We start from the raw sequence: 17,656 nt of genomic DNA, 5'->3' as shown, positions 1-17,656 counted from the left end.
TGGTTCCCTAATCTTGCCATTTCTATCCCTCATTTTCACAGGAACATGTCTCTCCTGCACGCTAATCAACCTCTCTTTAAAAGCCTCCCACATATCAAATGTGGATTTACCTTCAAACAGCTGCTCCCAATTTACATTCCCCAGCTCCTGCCGAATTTTGGTATCGTTGGCCTTCCCCCAATTTAGCACTCTTCCTTTGGGACCACTCTCGTCTTTGTCCATGAGTATTCTAAAACTTACGGAATTGTGATCACTATTCCCAAAGTAGTCCCCTACTGAAACTTCAACCACCTGGCCCGGCTCATTCCCCAACACCAGGTCCAGTATGGCCCCTTCCCGAGTTGGACTATTTACATACTGCTCTAGAAAACCCTCCTGGATGCTCCTTATAAATTCTGCTCCATCTGGACCTCTAACACTAAGTGAATCCCAGTCAATGTTGGGAAAATTAAAATCTCCTATCACCACCACCCTGTTGCTCCTCCATCTTTCCATAATCTGTTTACATATTTGTACCTCTATCTCACGCTCGCTGTTGGGAAGCCTGTAGTACAGCCCCAACATTGTTACCGCACCCTTCCTATTTCTGAATTCTGCCCATATTGTCTCACTGCTCGAGTCCTCCATAGTGCCCTCCTTCAGCACAGCTGTGACATCCTCTTTGACCAGTACTGCAACTCCTCCACCCCTTTTACCTCCCTCTCTATCCCGCCGGAAGCATCGATATCCTGGGATATTTAGTTGCCAATCATGCCCTTCCCTCAACCAAGTCTCAGTAATAGCAATAACATCATACTCCCAGGTACTAATCCAGGCCCTAAGTTCATCTGCCTTACCTACTACACTTCTTGCATTAAAACAAATGCACCTCAGACCACCAGTCCCTTTGCGTTCATCATCTGCTCCCTGTCTACTCTTTCCCTTAGTCACGCTGACTTCATTATCTCGTTCCTTACAGGCTTTAGTTACTACCTCCTTACTGTCCACTGTCCTCATCATTTGGTTCCCATCCCCCTGCCACATTAGTTTAAACCCTCCCCAACAGCGTTCGCAAAGGCACCCCCAAGGACATTGGTTCAATTACAATTTATATCAATGACTTAGATGAGGGGAGTGATGGCTTGGTAGCTAAATTTATAGATGACACAAAGATATGTAGGAAAGAATGTTGTGAATGGGACATAAGGAGATTGCAGGCCGATAATAATAGGTTGAATGAGTGGGCAAAAATCTAGCAGATGGAGTATAATGTGGGAAAATGTGAAGTTGTTCACTTTGGCAGGAAAATGAAAAAAACAGAGTAGTTCTTAAATGGAGAATGACTGCAGAACTCCCAGGTGCAGAGAGATCTCGGTGTTCTAGTGCATGAGTCACAAAAAGCGGGTATGCAGGTAAAACAAGTAATAAAGAAGACTAATAGAATGCTATCCTTTATTCCGAGAGGAATGGAAAATAAACGTAAGGATGTTATGCTTCAGTTATACAGCGCATTGGTGAGACCACATCTCGAATACTGTGTGCAGCTTTTGGTCTCCTTATTTAAAGAAGGATGTAAATGCGTTGGAGGCGGTTCAGAGGAGGTTTACTAGATTGATACCTGGAATGAGCGGGTTGTCTTATGAGGAAAGGTTGGACAGCCAGGGCTTTTGTTTTCACTGGAGGTTGGAAGAGTGAGGGGAGACTTGATTGAAGTATATAAGTTCCTGAACGGTCTTGACATGGTCAATGTGGAAAGGGTGTTTCCTCTTGTGGGTGAGTGCAGAACGAGGGGCACTGTTTAAAATTAGGGGTCGCCCTTTTAGGACAGAGATGAGGAGATTTTTTTTTTCTCAGAGGTTTCTGCGACTTTGGAACTCTCTGCCACTGAAGGTGGTGGAGTCGGGGTCATTGAATATTTTTAAGGCCGAGGTGGATAGATTCTTGTTAGGCAAGGTAATCAAATATTATCGGGGATAGATGGGAGTGTGCAATTCGGGACAGAAACAGATCCGGCATGACCTTATTGAATAGTGGAGCAGGCTCGAGGGGCCGAATGGCCTACTTCTGCTCCTAATTCGTAGGGTCCCAATGTTGATTAAATATAATATTCCTTGTTATGACAATGCAGTCGGTGACTTATGGCTCCAAAACATCGGTATCAGCAGGATTCATGTTTCAGTAACATCACGGACGCTACCAGCTGATGGGACGTTTCATTATATTAACAGCGGTAGATAAATATAAGTTGTTGTTGTAGACATGAGACATATTTTTATGCAATGAACTGTTATGATCTGGAATATACTGCCTGACAGGCCAGTAGAAGCAGGTTTAATATCATATTCAAGAGCATAAGGGAATTGGATTAATAATTGATGTGTAAAAATAAGCATAAAGCAAGCAGCTTGTCTGTGCACTTTCAAGTTGTTTCGATCAAGCAGATGAGAGTTATGTACCTACGTGAACATTAGGACCTTACATCACCCACCCGGCGGTGCTGTCAGGCCGCTTAAACCATTGTCCTTGTCAGTTACTGTCTGATATTCACCATCACAAGCTCTCCCTACCATGCTGGTGAATGAGTTGCTGATTTTTTTAAAAATTCTTTCCTGAGATGTGAACGTCGCTGGCAAGGCCAGAATTTTTTGTCCATCCTTAATGGAATGAAAATTTAATGCACTGAAGGAATTGGCAGTTTTGCAAAGCTACCGTTTGAACGACAAATGCGTGAAATATGAAACTGCGGAATGTAGGGCACACCCATGGAGATATGATTGTAACCCGGGTTTGGACTTCATGGGGGAGACGGTGACGTAATGGTATTAATAACGCGAGTAATCCAGAGACTCAAGATGATGGCCTAGGGACCTGAGTTCAGATCCCTCCACCACAGCTGGTGAATGAATTGAATGAATTAAAAATATGGAATTGAAAACTTGTCTCAGCAATGGTGCCAGAAAGGCTATCAGCAATTGTCATTAAAAACATTTGGTTCACTGATGCCCTTTTGGGGAAGGAAATCTGCCGTCTTTATTTGGTCTGGCCTACATGTGACTCCAGACCCACAACAATGTGATTGGCTCTTAACTGCCCTGTGAACTCATTTCGTGGGCAATTTGGGATGGGAAACAAGTGCTGGCCCGTCAGCCACAGCCACATCCCATGTAAGAATTTTTTTAAAAAACTCTTCTCAATGGCATTATCCACCATAATCCCAAACCTGATTAATTTCAGCACAATGGGATGGCGCCTCTTGTTAGTTTCACTCAGACATTATTCGAACGGATCCAGCAGATATTTGCGGAACTGGCTCATATTCCCCTCCGATAAATTAGCAACACTGCCAGATGATGGCGGTAAGATATTATCTCAAAGTGACAAAGATAGGGTTTGAATGTAGGTGAAGTTGTTCAGTTTATTTCACTCACTGTCTGTAATCTGACTGAGGTGGTTGACGGGGGCCTGGTTTGATGAAACTTCTGCTGGGGACACACAAGGAGAATATATGCTTTGGTCGTTCTGTGGAAATCGTCAATGAAAGCTGTTTAAAAGAAACCGCAAGCTCATTCTTTCCAAAGGCGATCAATGTTTTGCTAGAGATAGCGACCAAGGGAAATCTACCCGATAATGGGGATAGTGTAATGTAAACAGGGAATGTGCATAATAATGAAGTTGATGCTGGCGTTGAGTATTCACACACCGGCACAAACATAGACAAACACTCAGTGTGACTGATTCCTGTCACTTAAAAAAAAAACCTTAGCAAATCCAATGTTTCCCTCACATCACAGACTGCACTCACTGAGTGACTGACTCCACCATCAGATTCTTCATTCTGTGACTGTTCCCTGGCCGTCATTTGAATCTCATTTCAATATGTGGCGGTTGGTCTGGAGATTGTTTCGAGGGGAACAATGAGACCAGGAAGTGACGTTAGCCAATAGGAGCCTCTGACGGGGTCTGTTCCGGTCCTGGATTGGCCTTTTAAAGAGACCAACAGGTTTGGGATTATCAGCGGCCATGCGGCTCTTCAGCGCCTGGGTTCTGTTTTCTGTGTTTATTCTTGGTAAGGATGACTTTAATTATGTTGCGTCCAAACTACTGTGTTAATATTATTTCGGTAACACCTTTTAATTCTCGATCTTTTCTTCCTGAACACGCGTTATAGATCAGAGTGATGGAGATTCTGTTACTCAGTCCCAGTCTTCAGAGAGCCGGAGAGAAGGTGAAGCGGTGACTATAAGATGTACCTATAGTACCACAGAAAGCGACTATTAATTGTGTTGGTACCGGCAACATGCAGAAAAAAAGCCCCAGTTTGTTGTGTGGAGAAGGTCTTGGGATACAAAGCAACAGAGAGGAGAAGGTGTCGGAATCCGTTTCTCTGCTGATCTCCAGACCGCGACTAAATTCACCAGTTTAACCATCTCGCGTCTGCAGCTGGCTGACTCTGCCGTGTATTACTGCGCCTTCAGACTCACAGTGATGGAAAACGGTCTCACCCCTGTACAAAAACTGCCTTTGGACTGTGGGTGGGAGCTCCTGTCTGTTGGGGTTTGTGTAGAATCGTGGGCAGTTGCGGCCACAATGTGCAGCGTGCTGTCAGGCGCTCAAACACACACCGAGAGGAAACCAAATTAACCTCGGATCAAACTGTCACCCAACTGTTTCCAGGAGCGGCCGGGCAAACAAACTGCAGAATCGAATCGGACACACAGTTCTAGCAGAGAATCAATCTACCGGTTTTACTTTCCTTGCTGCTTTCATCTGTTCCATTGTTATCTGGACTCGATGTTCAGATCAGAGGTTGCTGTCACACAAACGTCCCTCAACTCTGGCCGGCAGCGCCTCAGAGCCTGTCGACTGCAGGGTGTCACGTGGGTATATGACAACACCAACATAGGGTTATAGATAAAAGTGAAACTGAGTACAATGAGTGATACAGAGAGACGCAAACAGAGGGTTACAGTTACCGTGTTCTGTAACATCAGTTAACAGGAGGTTCATTAAAGACGGCCACCAGTTGGCGTATCAGGCCGTGGATTCCCAACGCTTGTCATGTTGCATCAGTCATTGTGACTGGCTCTTTCTCAATATAACTTCAGGTGAAATTGCGCTTGTTCTCATATTGATGCTCATAAATGTCGCATTCACTTACAGTTCCATAATAGCAAAAGTTAGGTAAGTGTTAATGAACTGTTCACCTCCAGAACCTGAGGATAGGTTCCCCATTTGTTCTGATAACCACCAAGAGATTCAGCTCCTTGGTTTAACCCCTTTCAGCGATGAAAGATTTTATGACTATAAAACAGCATAATTCTGAAATGCCTGTCTCGAGGTTGCTTGCTCCGAATTTGCAATGCAAGTAACGCGTCCTTATAGAGATGCAGAATTAAATAATTTCCACTGTATCATTGAATTCAGTTCAATGCAAATCGATTTCACATGTGACGGCACTGCCCACGGCAGCCCCTCCTGCAGCTTCCGTTTGCTTTTGTCGCTCTGACCCCCTGTGTTGTTGGAGAGATTGCTATGTTATTCCCTGTTATTGGTTGAATCAGCAGTGCAGTGGGGCTGGGATCTGTATTGATGTCCTGATAGATGATTCCCCGGACTGCAGAGTTACAGACTCAGGCAGAATTGTACGGAACCGTCTCGCGCAGCTCGTCATCATTTTATCATGTCTCAGTGTTTCCTTTCCTGTAAAAATCCATCCTCACCGTAACTGCTGTAATCCCGGTGTTATAGTGGGGATGCTACTGACAATTATGGTGATGATGGTTATGGTGACAACGGCGAACATCCCGACTGCTTTGTGATAGAATGGAGACGCCAAGGCAAAGTGGCGGAGTCTGTTGCTTAAATGCTGGCCGAAGGGAAAAGTAACACTGCACTGAAATGTATGTTCAAAACAAGCCACCGTAACCTTTAAATAAAAGCAAAATACTGCGGATGTTGGAAATCTGAAATAAAAACAGAAATTGGTGGAGATATACAGCATGTCGAGTAGCGTCTGTAGAGAGTGAAATAGAGTTAACGTTTCAACTCTGAGACCTTTAACCGTAACGTTTATGTGTCTGGTGCAGTCAACACCCAGGCAACCTCCGTCCACAGTTCGTGATTCGTTATTGAAGCGAATATAAAGAGGACAATGAAAACCTCTGGCAGGGCAGAGACTTGATGTTCCCCTCAGGGTGTGTGTGAATTGTAGTTCTTTGGATTTTGGTTCATCACAGAATTGTTACAGCACAAAAGGCCCGTCGTGTCTGCGCTAGCTCACCAAAGGAACAATTTACTTAGAGCTACTCCCTACTTTTTCCCTGCAGCCCTTCACATTCTGCATTTTCAGATAACAATACAATCCCGCTTGAATGCCTCGCTTGAAACTGCCCCCTCCACCAAACTCGCAGACAGAATATTCCAGAGTCTAACCACTCGCTGCGTGAGAAACTATTTCCTCATTTCGCCATTGTTTCTTTTGCCAATTAACTTAAATCTGCGCCCTCTTGTTCTCGATCCTTCCACCAATGAGAACACATTTTCCCTATCCACTCTGTCCAGACCCCTTATGATTTTGAAAACGGTACTAAATCTCCTCTCTCCCTTCGCTTCTCCAAGTAAAACAGTCCCAACTTATAGAATCATAGGACCATCGAATTGTACAGCATAGAAGGAGGCTATTCGACCCGTTGTGTCTGTACCAGCTCTCTGGAAGATCAACTCAACCAGTCTCACTCTCCTTGACCCCTTAGCCCTGCAAATTGGTTCTCTATCTTGAAAATTGCAATCAAAGCACCCTGAACCGTCTAAATTCCAGGAAATACAACATTAGTTTTTGCAATCTCTTAGTTTAACCCTTGGAGTCCAGATATCATCTGGTAAATCTGTGCTGCTCTCCCCCCAAAGCCAATACATACTTCCTAAGGTGTCCAATCTATGAACGTAACTAAAGTTTCTCATTCCTGGAACCATTCTCATGAATCTCTATCGTACTCCGTCTAATGCTTTCACATTTTTCCTAAAGTGTGGCGCCCCGTACTGGATGCAAAACTCCAGCTGAGGCCGAACTTGTGTTCTGTACAAGTTTAAGATAACTTTCTCGCTTTTGTACTCTATGCCCATATTTATAAACTCTTTATTAACCGTTCTTTCAGCCTGTCCTGCCCACTTTAATGATTAGTATACATACACACCCAGGTTCCTCTGCTCCTGCACCCCCTTTGGAATCCCCCCCCCCCCCCCCCCGCATTCGTCCTATCAAAATGAATCACTTCTCACTTCTCTGCATTAAATTTTGTCTGCTATTTGACGGCCCATTCCACCAACCCATCTTTTGAAGTTCTACACTATCCTCGTCACAGTTCACAATTCTGTCAAGTTTCATATCAGCCTCAAATTCTGAAATTGTGCGCTGCACACCAAGGTCTAGGTCATTAACCTATATCAGGAACAGCAAGGGTCCTAACACCGATCCCTGGGGAGCTCCACTGCAAACCTTCGTCCAGTCCGAAAAATATCCATCAACCACTACTCTCTGTTTCCTGTCACACAGCCAATTTTGTATCCATGTTGCTACTGTCCATTTTATTCCATAAGCTATAACTTTGCTCACACGTCTATTGTGTGGCACTTATCAAATGCGTAATGGAAGTCCACGTACACCACATCAACAGCATTACCTTCATCAACCCTCCAGCAATCTTTTAAGCATGATTTACCGTTAATAAATCCGTGGTGGTTTTCCTTAGTTAACCCATATTTACCCAAGTGATTATTAATTTTGTCCAGCATTATCCTTTCTAGAAGCTTTCCCGTCACCGAGGTTAAACAGAGTGGCCTGTAGTTCCTAGACTTATCTCTACACTGTTTTTTGAACATTCGCAATCCTCCAGTCTTCTGACACCACACCCGAGTCTAAGGAGGACTTGGAAATTTCCACTCTTCCTTCCTTCCGTATCCTTGAATGCATCTGATCCGGTCCTGGTGGTTTACCAACTTTAGTTACAGACAGCCCATCCAATACCACCTCCTTAGAAAATGTCAACCCTTCAAGCAGCTGAATTACCTTCTCTTTCACTATGACTTGCGCATTGGTTTCTTCCTTGATAGAGACTGAAGCAAAATATTCATTTAATTCTTCAGCTATGTCCATTGCCTCCATATGTAAATCCACGTTTTGCTCCCTAATCAGACTCATTCCTCCTTTTGCCACCCTGTTACTCTTTATATGCCAAAAGACAACTATTGAATTCCCTTTTTTGCTAGCTGCCAGTCTTTTTGCTTCTTATTTGCTTTTCCTCTTCCCCACTAAACCTTCCATATTCAGCCTGGTTCTCAGTTGTATTATTCATCTGACATCTGTCATAAACACATTTTTCTTCCTCATCTTAATCTCTATCTCTTCCGTCATCGAGGGAGCTCTGGATTGTTTGCCCTACGTGGCCCCTTCGGGGGAATATACCATGACAGTGTCCAAACTATCTCTTCTTTCAAGGTAGCACATGTTCATTTACAATTTTGCCTGCCAACCTTTGATTCCAATTTATCCAGGTCAGATCCATTTTTACCCCATTGAAGTTGATTTCCCCCCAGTTAATTATTCTTACTCTGTATTGTTCCTTGTCATTCTCGTAACCAACCTAAACCTTATGATGCAATGATCACTGTCCCTTAAATGTTCCCCTACTAACACATTATCTACTTGGTCCTTCTCTTTCCCAAGAAGCAGGTCTAGCAGTGTATCCTTTCTCCTTGGACTGGAAACATACTGCTGGAGAAGATTTTCATGGGCACTCTTTGGGAACTTCTGCCTCTCTTTGCCATTTACACTACAACTATTTCAGTCTACATTCGGATAATTAAAGTTCCCCATGCTGACTGCTTTATAATTCTTGCATCTCTCTATAATTTCCTTGCAAATTTGTCCCTCTACATCTTTCCCACTAGTTGGTGGCCTGCAGACAACACTGAGCAATGTAATTGCACATTTTTGTTCCTTAGCTGTAGTCTAAATAAATGCTGTCCTTGACGCCTCTCGAACAACATCTCGCTCCAGCGCTGCAGTGTTCTCCTCAATCAATACTTCTGCCCCTCGTCCGTTCTTTCCTTTCCTATCTTTCCTGAACACCTTGTATCCAGGAATATGAAATACCCAGTTCTGCCCTTCTTTGAACTAGGTCTCTGTTATCGCCATGACATCATACTTCTACTGGCAAACCGTGCCTGTAACTCACCAATTCTATTTACCACATTCTGCGCATTCATACCCATGCAGAACGACCCTAATTTAGATGTTATCATGTTGTCCTTTCCTCCTTTATTGCTGGCTATATTTCTTAGTATTCTGTGCACCTTGGTATTCCTCTCTGATGTTTCCTCCTGGTTCTCACACCCCTGACAAGTTAAGTTTAAATCTTCCCCAATAGCACTACAATGGCGCCCCACAAGGAAATTGGTCCTGGCTCTGTTTAGCTGCAACCTGTGCAGCCTTTACAGGTTCCATCTCCCCGTGAGTTGGTCCCAAACTCCCAAGAATCGAAAGCCCTCCCTCACACACCATCTTTCCAGCCAATTATTCATCTGCTTTATCCTCCTATTTCTATACTTACGTGCGCGTGATACTAAGAGAAAACTGTAGATAACTTCTTTTCAGGCCCTGCTTGCTAATTTTCTACCTAGTCCCCTAAATTCAGATTGCTGGACCACATCCCTCTTTCTGCCTATGTCGTGATACGAATGTGGACCACGGCTGCTGGCTGTTTACGATCCTCACTCCCCCGCCCCACCCCCCAACACCATCACTCCTCAGGGAGAGCTGCAGCCGTTCAGTGGCATGCTTGACCTTGGCACCGGGGAAGCAAGGCACTATCCTGCATTCACGTCTGTGGCCACAGAACGCCTGTCTATCCCCCTAACTATCGAATCCCCTATCACTATTGCTCTTGCAATCTTCTTAGTGCCCTCTGTGCAACTGAGCCAACCGTGGTCCCATGGACGTGGATCTGACTGCACTCCCCAGATGAACTATCACTTTTATTAGTATTCGGAACTGAATACTGATTGGAGAGTGAGGTACACTCGGGTTGCAGATCCTTCATTCTTGTCTTTTGCACTGAGGTGCTGGGCTCCCACGGCATTGCGGATGAGGATGGATTTGGAACCTCTTTCTCCTGTTATTTGTTTAATTGTCCACAATCGTTTAGGACTATATGTGGCACACTGCAGAGCTTTGATCTGATCCGTTGGTTGTTGGACTGCATAGCCCTCTCTTTTGCATGCTGCTTCCACTATAAAGCGTGTATGTAGTTCGGTGTTGTAGTTTCCCAAGGTTGGCACCTCATTTTTAAGTCTATGGGGACTAACAACCCGAGCAGTCCCCGGCTTGAAGGAGGTTGTGTTTATATTCACTGAATAACTGAGGGGAGACATGATAGACAAAATGTACAAAATTATGAAGGGCATAGATAGGGCAGATGTGAAGAAACCTTTTCCCTTAGCGGAGGGGCCAATAACCAGTGGGCATAGATTTAAGGTAAGGGGCAGATTTAGAGGGGATTAGAGGAAAACATTTTTCACCCAGAGGGTGCTTGGAATCTGGAACACACTGCGTGAAGGGGTGGTAGAGGCAGGAACCCTTACAATATTTAAGAAGTATTTAGATGAGCACTTGAAACGCCATAGCATACAAGGCTACGGGCCAAGTGCTGGAAAATAGGATTAGATTAGATGGGTTTGATGGCCGGCGCGGATACGGTGGGCCGAAGGGCCTGTGCCTGTGCTGGATAACTCTCTGACTCTGGGCAATGGGGGGCACTGGCTCCCACAATTCACAGCGGCTGGGAAATTCCCCTCTCTGTGGCACGGGCCACGTTGCATTCTGAGAGAACGGGCTGCCAATGGGCACATCCACAACACGTTTAACCAAAGCTTTTTATTTTCCCGCGTGGACCAAACTGTCACTTTTGTAGATTAAAACCGAGCCGCCATTTTGATCGAAACTGAAGTCGATTTTCCTTTCAATCGAGTTGCTCTTTTAAATACACGGCAGACATTAGCACTATGTGGCATTTCACAAACACGGCGGACGTCGGTTTGACTTGCAGTGGTTGACGTCACAATGCTTTCCCACGTCACAGCAGTGAGGATCCCATTGATTCGGGATCAGGGGTCACGAACCGTCTCCAGCCTCCTCTCAGCACCTGTGATTCCGAACCCAGAGCTGTAACCCCGAAGGGATGAGTCTTTGAATCTTAAAGGGGAGCGTCACCAATGAGACTGCCCCTGCCTGGGGAAAGGACAGAGATACCGAGAGTCACAGCAAGAGCGGCTAAAGATAAATGTTGGTGGTGCGGGATGCGGGGAGGAGAGATTGAGGCAAAGAGTTTAAGCATCAACGCCACCCATGCCCAAATATCATTCCGAACCCTTCAGAAGGGCTGTTAATTGTTCCCTCCCTTAACCTGATATGGTATTGAAACACAGGAGATCTCGTGCCTGAATGTCAGGAGTTTAGAGAAAAATGTCGGAAGATACTGGTGTCTGAACAGAAACCTCTGATGATGATCCCGTGGCCGGCAGACATCGAAAGAATGTGATGAGACAGTGACGAATGAGGAAACAAGCCTCAGGGAGTGAAAGTGTGAAGTTCACTGGCGGATCCCTGGGCTGGTTTTCAGGGAGATGGTATCAGAGAGAATGGAGCAGGGAGAGAAGATCCCTTGGGTGAAGATCAGTGAGTTCAGCGAGACGGTATTAGAGGGAATGGAACAAGGAGGGAGGATCCCTGAGGTGATGTTCAGTGAGTTCATGCAGATCTATTCAGACCCCTAGTGTAATTAGTATTTTTTAAAGGGAGTAACTAAATTAATTTAAAGGTAAGTCATGGCAGGAGAGCTCGCAGCCGTGGTATGCTCCTTCTGTGCTATGTGGGAAATCAGGGATGCTTCCAGTGTCCCTAACAACCATGTTAACAATATTCCAGGGTACAGAATCTTTGGGCGCGACAGGGGTGGGGATAAAAGAGGAGGTGGCATTGCACTGTTGATCAAGGAGTCAATGACTGCAGTAAGGAGGGATGATATCTTAGAAGGTTCCTCAAATGAGTCCATTTGGGTAGAACTTAAGAACAAAAAAGGGGGCAATTACTTGGCTGGGTGTGTACTACAGGCCTCCAAACAGTCAGCAAGAGACAGGGAAGCAGAAATGTAGGCACAGTGGCGCAGTGGTTAGCATCGCAGCCTCACAGCTCCAGTGACTCGCGTTCACTTCTGGGTGCTGCCTGTGCGGAGTTGGCAAGTTCTCCCTGTGACCGTGTGGGTTTTCTCCGGATGCTCCTGTTTCCTCCCACAGCCAAAGACTTGCAGGTTGATAGGTAAATTGGCTATTGTAAATTGCCCTCAGTGCAGGTAGGTGGTCGGAGAATGGTGGGGATGTGGTAGGGAATATAGGGTTAATGTAGGATTAGTATAAATGGGTGGTTGTTGGTCGGCACAGACTCGGTGGGCCGAAGGGCCTGTTTCAGTGCTGTATATCTAAATAAATAAAGTAAAATCTCAGAGAGGTAAAAAAAATAAAATGTTAATAATAGTAGGGGATTTCAACATCCCCTATATTAACTGGGCTAGTCTTAGTGTAAAAGGGGCAGAATTCTTAAAATGCATGCAAGAGAGATTTTTGAGCCAGTATGCAGAAAGTTCTACAAGAGAAGGGGCAGTACTGGACCTAATCCGAGGGAATAAAGCTGGTCAGTGGGGGAGCATTTCGGGGATTGGAACCAAAACTGTAAGATTGAAGGTAGTTATGGAAAAGGACAAAGATGAACCTAAAAGAAAGGTACTAAATATGAGGAAGACCCATTTCAATATGATAAAACAGAATCTCGCCAAAGTGGACTGGGAGCAGCGACTTGTAGGAAAGTCGACATCACATCAGTGGGAGTCATTCAAAGAGGAAATTGTGAGAGTTCAGAGCCAACATGTACCCGTTAAGGTGAAGGGTAGGACTAACAGGTCCAGGTAACCCTGGATGTCAATGGATATAGAGGATTAGATCAGGATAAAAAGGAGGCTTATGGCAGATCCCAAGCGCTAAAAACAGCAGAGGCACTGGAGGAGTAAAGAAAGAGTAGGGTGGCACTTAAAAAAGTAATTAGGGGAGCGAAGAGGGGACATAAAAACACTGGTGGGCAAGATAAAGGAAAATCCCAAGGCATTTTATAAGCATATTAAGGGTAAGAGAATAACCAGGGAAAGAGTAGGTCCTATTGGGGACCAACGTGGCAATCATTGTGTGGAGCCAGAAGACATAGGTTACTTTTCATCGGTGTTCACTATGGAGAAGGGCAATGAAGGTGTAGAGATCAGGGAGTGGGATTGTGATATACTTGAACATATTAGCATTGAAAGGGAGGAAATATTAGCTGTCTTAGCGGGCTTGATAGTGGATAAATTCTCAGGCCCAGGTGCGATGTATCCCAGGCTGTTATGTGAGGCCAGGGAGGAGGTAGCAGGGGCTTTGACACAAATTTTCAAATCCTCTCTGGCCACAGGAGAGGTTATGATGCAGCTGTATAAAATGCTAGTTAGGCCACAGCTGGAGTATTGTGTACAGTTCTGGTTACCACGCTATAGGAAGGATGTGATTGCACTGGAGAGCGTGCAGAGGAGATTCACCAGGATGTCGCCTGGGCTGGAGCATTTCAACTATTAAGAGGGACTGAAAAGGCTAGGGTTGTTTTCCTTGGGGCAGAGAAGGCTGAGGGGGGATATGATTGAAATGTACAAAATCATGAGGGGCAGTGACAGGTTAGATAGGAAGAAACGTTTTTTTCCCTTAGCGGAGGGGTCAAGAACCAAGTGGCATAGATTTAGGGTAAGAGGCTGGCGGTTTGGGGGGTTTTAAGGAAAAATATTTTCACCCAACGGGTGGTTGGAATCTGGAACACACTGTCTGAAGAGGTGGTGAAGGCAGGAACTCTCACAACATTTAAGAAGTATTTAGATGAGCACTTGAAACGCCACAGCATACAAGGCTATGGGCCAAGTGCAGGAATATGGGATTATTATAGTTGGGTGCTAGATGGCCGGCACAGACACGATGGGCCGAAGGGCCTGTTTCTGTGCTGTATAACTCCATGACTATCAGACGGAATGGAGCAGAACATAGAGAAAGGTCATCGGGAAACCTGTGACAGAGGGGCAAGGGTAACGGGTAGAGCGGAAAAGGTGGAGGCAAAGAGTTGGCGTGTACATAGCAGAAAAGTGGAGTGTGTGCGTATGTGACAGAAGAACTGGAATATGTGGGTTTTGTGTATAACAGAAAATGTGAAAACAGAGTCGCTGTATCAGATAGGCGTCAGCCTCCTGGAATCATTCTCACAATTTGTGCTCTCTTTTGTGTCAGATGAGGCCCAGGCTCTGGGAATAAACTCAGGAATTGTGCTTCCTTCTTTGTCAGATCGGCTTCAGGCTTTGGAAATTATTCCCAGGAGTTATACTCCCCTGTTTGTCACATAGGTTTCGTACATTGGAAATCATTATCAGGGGTTGTCCTCTCTGGTGCATTACATAGGCCCAAGGCTATGGGATCATTCCTCGGGATTCTCCTTCCTGTCTTGTCAGATAGACCCTGGCTCTTGGAATAATTCCCAGCATTTGTGTTCGATGGTATATTTTGTCAGATATGCACCAGTCTCTAGCAATCATGCCCAGGGTTGCTGTTCTCTCATGTATCATATATTTAACCTCTGCTGTGCCTGCCCTGGGAGTGTTTAATGGGACAGTGTGGAGCGAGCTCCACTCTGTAACTAACCTGTGCTGTACCTGTCCTGGAGTGTTTGATGGAACAGTATTATTCCATATATCAGACTGCGATGGAGCTACTCTTTAATATAACCTGGCATTTGACGGTGACAGGGCATAAGATGGGAGAAGTCAGCGAGGTGCTCCTGGTCACTGTGTAGTCATTCTTTCTGTGTGGATTGGCGTAATACGGCAGAAGGAAATGCGTCTTTACTCTTGAAGTGACTCTGGATGGCACAGCATCTCCTTCACCAAAGGACTTTGGGTTTAAGCACAACCCAGACAGGACTGGTGAAAAATAGCCGTCTGGAAAGGGGGAAACTGTGTAATATGGAAAAGGGAGCTATGTACAGGGTCATAGGGGAAAGGAATTCAGCCAAGTCCAAGTTAGTCCATTTATTACTCAACATTTATTAACAATTTCAAAAAGAATATTTTACAGGGAGAATTTTAGAAAGGTCCAAAATGAATAAAACAACTATGCGTCTCGTTGAGAGCAGAACACGTGCGATCTGAGCTGCCAGCTGTCTGTAAAACTGTAACAGACCAGAGAGAGAAAACAGGGTTCAACATTAAAAAGGGAACACTTGTGAATAAGGAGCAGTTACTTATATACATATGAAATTGAGACAAGAGTGGAAGTCGAAGATACATTTACATTACAGCCACGGTTATCTCACACATTTCAAACAGAAAAACGGAAATATTACTTATGATTTTTTCAGCTGCTGATTCAGAACCATAAAATGAAGGCATTTTGCTTTTAGAGCTTTTTCGTAATGCAGAGATGTTTTTAAAAAAGAGGAAAATCCAGGACGCCCGAAATTCGGTCGATCACTTGACCTGTAAAAGAGAGATTTAAAAAATGAAGCAGAAATTTGGTGGTCTGGGACATTCATCTCGGTTTTTTTTATTTATGACACTTTTCTTGATTTATTGAAAAGCGTCAGTCAAATTGTAATGTAAATGGATTGAATATTCTCACCTTCACCAGAGTTACGGCAGCGCTGTAGAAAATGCTCAGGAAGAACAGGATGATGAATGTGGAAGCGGTTGTCCAGATGTTGCCGCCCTCTTCCTCATTGTCTTCGATCCAGATGTGGTCTGATGAATCTACAAGAATGTAGAGAAGGAAATATATTCTAATCGTTTAGTAATCCTGTATAATTTGCATTCGCATTTCTCTTCCTTAAGCTATTATTTTGTTCCCTAAATAAATTGTCAATATGTGGCTATTAAGTTAGTCATGCTCAGCAATCTATTTCTGTTACTAACTTCACAACCGTTCTTCCGTTATGATCCTCCTCCAGGCCGTGTTTGTAAATATGTCAGCTTTTACTTCGGTGTCAGGTGCTATTTTATTTTAGGATCGATTCCGGTCCATCATGAGAGATATCGAAGAGAGTTTACTGATCAATAACAATTATTTTGAAGATAAATTCAGATGGCTACTTATTTGGAGATTGTCAGTGGTTCTGGGTAAGAGAGCGGATACGAGTTCCAATCTTGTTTGTTTGTTTGTGATGGAAGTGGTTGGCAAATCATTTACTTTTCTCCGTTTCTCTGTAAGAACTTTGCTCCGTGATGTGTGTAGGTCCAGCATGCGTTCGGGAAATTGTTGGAGATGGTGTCCATTCAAATTGTGCATTTGAATTCTACTCTCGTCTACAGCCTGGCGGTTTTGTTTGTGCATGAAAGTGTTTCTACAAATGTGTACGAGTATCTCTTCCTTTGCATCACTCTTTGTTTGTGTATCCATGTGTATGTGGATGTATGAGTGTTAATATTTGTGACAATGTGTTTATTTGTGTGCCCACGTGTGTGTCAATGTGCGTGTTTATATGTTGATGCCTGTGTGTATGTGTCCATGTATGTTAATGTGCCAATGTGTGTTGATCTGTGTAGTCAAGTACCGTATGTGTGTGTGTATCTGTGTATGTGTGTCTGTGTGTGTTGTGTTTATCTGTTAACCTGTGTTTATGAGAATGTTAATGTTTGTTTATGTGTGTGTTTGTATCCCTGTGTGTTAATGTGTGTGTTTCTGTGTTGATGGATGTGTTTATGTTTCCCTGTGTGCCAATGTGTGTTTATATGTCCATGTATGTGTATAAGTGTGTTAATGTGTTTGTTTCTGTCTGCTTGTGTCCTCATGAGTGTGATAATGTGCTTTATGTGTTTATGTCTACGTTTATGTATTAATGCGTGTGTTAGGGTGTGTCTATGTGTACATGTGTGTTAATGTACGTATTTATGTGCATGCTTGTGTATCCATGTTAATGTTGGTGTCTGTTTGTGAGTGAGTGTGTTAATGTGTTAATATGTCTGCTTAACTGTGTGTTGGTGTGCACATGTGTGTGAGTCTGTTAATGTGCGATTGTATGTGTCCATCTATGTGCTCTAATGTGTATGATAATGTGTGCTTTTCGATCTAAGTTTCTGCTTTCGTGAGACTGTACTTAGGTGTGCGTTTATGTTCATATTTGGGTGTGTGGCTATCAGCGTTTGGGCTTGTTCGTGCGAATAGGTGCATGCGTGTGGTGGTGTATGTGAGTGTGTGCTTGTGTCCGTTTGCTTGTACATTTTTACTATTGTTTGAAGTTTCACAGCGTACAAAAAACCGGGTCTGGCAACTGACGGTGTGCATTATAGAGAATATTCTTCACTATTCTGTGCAGAAATGTATTCTGTTCGCGATGCAATGTGACATCAGCTGGATGAATGCAACAATGAAACTGATGGGCCTCGTACATATCAGGATTAGGGGATGATTAAATCACCAGTTGGATTTAGACTATTAGAATGTAATCTGTCAGGGAACATGATTAACAGGGACAATTTTAAAGATATTATGGTGTATAAATATATACTTTGCAAAATGG

This window comes from Heterodontus francisci, chromosome 34 (genome assembly GCF_036365525.1).
Source record: "Heterodontus francisci isolate sHetFra1 chromosome 34, sHetFra1.hap1, whole genome shotgun sequence".
Taxonomy (NCBI): domain Eukaryota; kingdom Metazoa; phylum Chordata; class Chondrichthyes; order Heterodontiformes; family Heterodontidae; genus Heterodontus; species Heterodontus francisci.
Note: the sequence above shows the minus strand (reverse complement) of the source record.